We start from the raw sequence: 7,394 nt of genomic DNA on the forward strand, positions 1-7,394 counted from the left end.
AATTGATTATTTCTCCTTTTTGATTTGGTTACAGTGTGTCAGACTTCGCTTGGAGCCCAACATATTTCCCAGGCCAGTTTAATTACACAAGGAGCAGTTCAGCTTGCTGCTAATGAAAAAAGTGACCCACCTCTAATGTACCCAACTCAACCAGCTCGGAAGCTGAGCCACCTCTCAAAGTTACATATTGATGTGCAAAGCAACAAAGAGTTATGTGTGCCAGTGTGGAAAAGGGGTGGGTTAAAAGATATGAAGAAGAGATCTTCAGAGGTGAAGGCCCCCTCACATATTGCTCAGAAGGTTCGTAATAACGTGCTGAGTTCAGTGAAGACTGAGTGTCCGTCAAAGTCTGAGGGAGTTAAAGTGCTCCACAGTGGAAACAAAGAAGAAAAAGATCCTTTCTTCAGCTGCAAAGGATCAAGTCCCTCAAACTGCACTGCAAAAGAAGGTAAAACCAATGTCAACGCCAGTAAATCATTCTTCTGCTCCTATACCAGGGAAGTCACCCCATGGTCCACAATCTGGTGACGAGGCTGTTCTGTTAAAAAAGATGGAATGTGTTTGTCTCTCAGGTGCCCACATTTCCAATAAGGTATCTGAAAAGATGCAGCAAAGCCGCGAAGGTACAATGGATGCAAAGACACCTGCTGTTACTCATATTAATCCTAAACTGAAGAAAACTAAGGAGATGGGGATCAAACGTAAAGATGCAAAGACTCCTGCAGTTACTCATAGTCCTGAGCGGAAGACACCTCAGGAGATGGGGATCAAACTTAAAAATGCAAAGGCTCCTGCAGTTACTCATAGTCCTGAGCGGAAGACACCTCAGGAGATGGGGATCAAACTTAAATATGCAAAAACTCTTGCAGTTACTCATAGTCCTGAGCGGAAGACACCTCAGGAGATGGGGATCAAACTTAAAAATGCAAAAACTCCTGAAGTTACTCATAGTGCTGAGCGGAAGACACCTCAGGAGATGGGGATCAAATGTAAAGATGCAAAGTCTCCTGCAGTTACTCATAGTCCTGAGCGGAAGACACCTCAGGAGATGGGGATCAAACTTAAAAATGCAAAGACTCCTGCAGTTACTCATTGTCCTGAGCAGAAGACACCTCAGGAGATCGGGATCAAACGTAAATATGCAAAAACTCCTGCAGTTACTCATAGTCCTGAGCGGAAGACACCTCAGGAGATGGGGATCAAATGTAAAGATGCAAAGTCTCCTGCAGTTACTCATAGTCCTGAGCGAAAGACACCTCAAGAGATGGGGATCAAACGTAAACAGAACAGCAATATCAAGCAGCTAGTGAAGAAAACAAAGAACCAGACCAGCGTTTTCAGTTTTGAGCAAGCGCTGGCTTGTGGTACTGATAATAACCCCAAAGCTCTCAAAAGAAAAAGTGCTAATCAGCCTGAAGTGAATTCAGAAGTCATTGGGAAGGGCAAGAAGTCATTGGAACCTTCTGAACAAGGAAAGGTGAAAGCCCATCACAGCAACCTCAGCCTCCAAATGATTAACTCTGTTCAAGTATTTCACCCATTGGGTAAAAAAGCAGGTCCCACAGGTCCAGGGGCAACCGCAGGATCCATTACACTTGGAAATAAGCTTGGACCAATGCAAGGACGCCAAAGCCAGACTTCTGCTTCTCATGTTCAGTGGTCTCTTACTGATGCGATTAAAAGGTTCATGGCCAAAAAACAGGACAGTATTTCTGGAATTAAAGGAGTCGGTATTAATGCCAGGCCTAGGCTATTTAAAATACATGAGTACACAAGACCTGACATTAAAACCAGTGAAATCAAACAACATGGGGAAAACAAAGCTTCAGTTATAGAGAATCCCAAACACTTCCCAGTGATATCCATAGAACAGGAAGCTGCAGTAAGATGCATTGAAAAGGTCAGCCAAACCACTATCCCCATTCCAGCTCCTGGCATTAAAACCAGTGAAATCAAACAACGTGGGGAAAACAAAGCTTCAGTTATAGAGAATCCCAAACACTTCCCAGTGATATCCATAGAACGGAAAGCTGCAATGACATGCATTAAAAAGGTCAGCCAAACCACTATCCCCATTCAAGCTCCTTTCAACCAGAAGCACCAGCTTTCTAACCTGCAGCACCAGCTTTCTAACCTGCAGCTTCCTATCAATGTACCCAGTAGAGTGGACAACTTCACTCCATCCTTCTGTCAACAGCCTCTCCAAGAGCTTGAGGTCTCCATACCTATTCCACCAGAACAGAGAGAGGAGAAAGAGGCTATGAAAAGGAAAGCACAACTGGAGAGGGAGTAAGCCTGTCAACATACCTCCAATGGGAGGCTACAGTGCTTTGTTCAGAGGCAGGAGGATCATAACATCTCTAAACGTTACGGATACCCACCATCCAGACTTATTTCCCCCATGAGCTACTTTGGCCCTAAAAAACAAAACAAAACAAAAAACCCTGACTAATCTGTAACTGATGCCAAGCTCTGTGACTATCTGTAAATAAGATTAATATTTATAAGTCAGTTTGTAACATATTTTACTAAGAATATATTTAAAACTCTTCAATAAAATGTATCTATTTTTAATTGAACTCTTTACTTACTATTGAAATTATTTACAAATGCCAAGGGTTATTGAAATTCTGCAAATTAACTTTAGATTACCCTCTTCATGATACGAGAGAGAGAGAGAGAGAGAGAGAGAGAGAGAGAGAGAGAGAGAGAGAGAGAGAGAGAGAGAGAGAGAGAGAGAGAGAGAGAGAGAGAGAGAGAGAGAGAGAGAGATAAGTAAGTCAGACCCCACATATGAGAGAGAAACAGATAAATATTTAACTATATGCTTTGTCATGTTGGATGTTGTATGTATGTATGTACTGTATGTCTTTATTTATATAGCGCCATTTATGTAGAAAGCGCTTCACCGCAGTAATACACGTGACAATCATATAAATAATACAAATAACAGATCATGGGAATAAGTGCTTCAGACATAAAAGTAACATTTAGGAAAAGGAGTCCCTGCTCTGAAGAGCTTACAATCTAATTGGTAGGTAGAACATACAGAGACAGTAGAAGGGCGTTCTGGTAAGTGCGTCTGCAATGGGCCAAGCTTTTTGTATGCGGTCTATATTATCAGCCACGGAGCTACTCACATGCTTCTTTAAGCAGATCTGTTAGAATGTGGGTCTTAAAGGTGGATAGAGAGGGTGCTAGTCGGGTATTGAGGGGAAGGGCATTCCAGAGGTGAGGGGCAGTCAGTGAGAAAGGTTTAAGGCGAGAGAGGGCTTTAGATACAAAAGGGGTAGATAGAAGACATCATTGGGCGGATCGCAAGAGTCGGGATGGTGCATAGCGAGAAATTAGAGCTGAGCTGTAAGGAGGGGCAGAAGAGTGTAAAGCTTTAAAAGTGAGGAGGAGAATTGAGTGTGAGATACGGGATTTGATAGGAAGCCAGGAGAGGGATTTCAGCAGAGGAGACGCTGAGACAGATTTAGGAAAGAGTAGAGTGATTCTGGCAGCAGCGTTTAGGATAGATTGTAGGGGAGACAGGTGAGAGGCAGTAAGACCGGACAGCAGAAGGTTCCAGTATTTGAGATGGTAGAGAATGAGGGTCTGTGTCAGAGTTTTAGCTGTCGAGCAACAGTGGAAGGGCGTATCTTTCTGTCGTTTAAAAAAAAAAAATCCCTTTGATATGTGCATCAATACAATCCACACATTGATAAGTAATTAGCTAAGTTGCGATTGATCTGTGAAGATTCGGCTCGGGGGTTCACTAAATGGTTGCCAGTGCAGCAGAAGAGGACCAAAAATGCAAAGTTCTCTGGGGTGATCATGTGACCAGGCAGTCACTGGATACAATTGAGTTTTGCACAGCTAGGGAGAGGGCAGTGTTCAAAAAAAAAGGGGGGGGGGGGGGGGTTGCCAGAGCCTGTTTCAAAAGAGGAAGGGGATGTGACTTTGTAAATGGTTGCTATAGAAACAAGAAATGATTGTTACATTATGATACATTAAAATTTTAATTCAGAGTTGTTTAAAAAAAAGTACTACTACTAGTAGCATTATACTAAAAAATAATACAGATGCACAGTAATACCCTATATAGATATACCAAGAATTGTTAAGTGTGAGTGTGTGTGTGTGAGTTTATGACATGTGGAAGGAAGGTGGAGGGAAAGAAGATGTGACATTTAAAGTGAACATCATGGCCCCCAGAGTAGAGCTGTTGCGTATACTCTCGCAAAATGTATTTGTGACTATAAATTCATATGTTGTGTAATATTTTGGTATGACATATTAAGTACAATCAATCCAGTGAGCAAGCAGTCTATAAACTATGACAAAAACAAGTCCAAAGACCACATCTGGGGCTCCAAAAAACAATCCCAACAGTAGATTTGGGGCCCTGTTTGTTTAAATCAAAAACACTACAGTAATGTCCAATCCTTTGTCTCATAAATAGAGAGGTATCCTTACCAACTCCACTTATAAATGGTGTAAATGATCAGTCTAGGGGTTTACAGTATATACTGTACATGTAGAAAAGATGCGCCTAGCTGGTTCTGCTCTGTTATTGAGCTATCACAAATCAGCTGTAAATGTTCACATGGAATGGCACCTAGTTAACTTTTTAAATCAATAACTGTAGACTTGCTAGTCGGCCAATATCATAGACTCTATCCTCAATAATAACAAAGTGGAGACTCACGGTTATCAAAGGGTGCATCAGTTCAATCCTGCTCCTGTGGGTTGCTGCAGGGCACCTTTTGGTGTGTTGTTCGCTAGGTAGATAGTACAAAGTGAAAAATGTGCGATGCACAACCGGAACGAAAAAATAAATGAACTGGAGAGAGGGTACAGTAACTACACAATTTGCTTTTAATAACTCATCTAATCAAATGACCGGCAACAAAACGCGCGCGCACACAGAGGTTTTCAAACATCTCTATGGAGCTTGGTCCCACCCCCCGTTTGCGTCACGTGTCACTCACGCGCGGCGCGCTCACGGGACGATCGAGCACCACTCCCCAGCTGCGACACAACACCCGTAACAATGCCCACCTGTCTCCTGCGCTCTGCGTCCAATCACAGCTCCCGCGGGGGCCACACCTCCGTTCCGCCTCTCACTTTCATTGCTCCAGTCCTCCTATTTAATCTCTGCTTGCTCAGTTACACATTGCTGAGCATAGACCATAGTAGCCTTGTGTTCCTACATTCCTGCTTTGCCTTGCCTTGTGCCTTGCCTCTCTTGCTTTCAGTTTGACCTCATGTGTACCGACCCGGCTAGACTCTTGGACGCTCTCTGTATAACGACCCCAGCTTGCCCTCGACTACCTGCATCTCTCCATCCCTGACCACGGATATAGGACATTCTTTTAACCCACCAGCTCCAACCCTCGACCTCGGCACAACGGACATCTACCGTTACTGGCTCCTCCCCATGACCGCGGCAAGTATCTGGACTACCCTCTCTCTCCAACCCCGACCCGGCTACGCTGACAATCCAGGCGTGCCTCCACTGCTGTGGGTGCGCAGTTTCTACTTTCCCACCTCAGTACCGGGGGTCCGCCTTGTTCGTGGTGAGTGCAAGGGTCACAATTAGAGAGGGTTGGGGTTCCTTACAATGCATCTGATCTCAGACGCGCTATTAGAGAAAGTTGGGATTCCTTACAATGCAGATTTCAGACGCGCTGTTAGAGAGGGTTAGGGCTCCTTACAATGTATTTGATCAATGCATTGTAAGGAACCCCAACCCCAACCCTCTCTAGTGTCTCCATCAGTGCCAACAGTGTCAGTGGCCATGTGAGCCCCCACCCTCTTCTTCTAACACATTTCTTCACCCTCTCACCCTCTTTTTCTGCTCCCTCTCTATTGCTCCCCCCTCTATTTCCCTATTTCTCCTCCCCCTCTATTTCTGCCCCCTTTTCACACCTCCCTCCTCAATGTATTTCTCTTCCAACTGTCTCACTCTTCCCCTCCCCTCTCTCTTCTTCTCCCCTCTCTTTCCCAATCTTACACTCTTCCCCCCATCTCTATCTTTTTATTTCTCACACTTCCACTCACTCTCCCACCACCCCCTCTCTCTCTTTCTCCCTCCCTCTCGCTCACTTCAACATCTCTCACACTCTCCCCTCCCCTCAGCTATCACTCAATGTCACCCTATTTTCACTCAATCTCCCCCTCCTCACACTGAAACCCCCGCCCCACTGACAACACACACAATCCCCCCTTACACACACACACACACACACACACAAACACACACAATTCTGCCCCCAAAACACACACACACACACTATTACAATTACACACAATTCCTCCTTCCGGCATGGACCGGTGAGGATCGGTGCAGCAGAGGCCTGGCAGAAATCGGAGGCCAAGCAACCATACGCAGAAGTTGGGCCCGACCTCTGGCCAATTTTTAACTAAGTGGGGGAGTGAGAGGATGAGGGGGAGACATGAGTGGATGAGGAGGGGGGAGCGAGAGGATGAGGAGTTGGGGAGTGAGAGGATGAGGAGCGGGGAGTGAGAGGATGAGGTGAGGGAGAGGATGAGGAGGGGGGAGTAAGAGGATGGGCAGGGGTGAGTGAGAGGATAAGCAGGGGGGGGGGTGAGAGGATGAGGAGGGGGGAGTTAGAGGATAAGGGGAGGGGGAGGATGAGGAGAGGGGATTGAGAGAATGAGGAGTGGGGAGTGAGAAGATGAGCAGGAGAGGAGAGAGAGGATGAGCAGGAGAGAAGTGAGAGGATGAGGAGGGGGAGTAAGAGGATGAGGAGGAGTGAGTGAGAGGATGAGGAGGAGTGAGTGAGAGGATGAGGAGTGGGGAGTGAGGATGAGGAAAGTGAGTAAGAGAATAAGGAGGGGGAGTGAGAGGATGAGGAGGAGTAGAGGATGAGGAGAGGGAGGGGAGAGAGGATAAGGATAGGGGTGAGAGGAGGAGGGGTGGGTGAGAGGATGAGCAGGGGGAGTGACAGGATGAGGGGGTGAGAGGAGATGGGGGTTGAGAGGATGAGGAGGGGGTGAGGAGGGGGTGAATGAGAGAATGAGAAGGGGTGAGAGGCTGAGGAGAGGTGGGTGAGAGGATGAGGAGGGGGAGTAAGAGGATGAGGGGAGTGAGAGGTTCAGCAGGGGGGAGTGAGAGGATGAGGAGGGGGGAGTGAGAGGATGAGGAGGGGGGAGTGAGAGGATGAGGAGGGGGTGAGTCTGAGGATGAGGAGGGGGTGAGAGGATGAGGAGAGGTGGGTGAGAGGGTGTGGAGGGGGAGTAAGAGGATGAGGGGAGTGAGAGGTTCAGCAGGGGGGATTGAGAGGATGAGGAGTGGGGGAGTGAGAGGATGAGGAGGGGGGAGTGAGAGGATGAGGAGGGGGTGAGTGAGAGGATGAGGAGGGGGTGAGAGGATGAGGGGAGGG

The sequence above is a fragment of the Ascaphus truei genome, unplaced genomic scaffold (assembly GCF_040206685.1).
Source record: "Ascaphus truei isolate aAscTru1 unplaced genomic scaffold, aAscTru1.hap1 HAP1_SCAFFOLD_747, whole genome shotgun sequence".
Classification (NCBI taxonomy): Eukaryota; Metazoa; Chordata; class Amphibia; order Anura; family Ascaphidae; genus Ascaphus; species Ascaphus truei.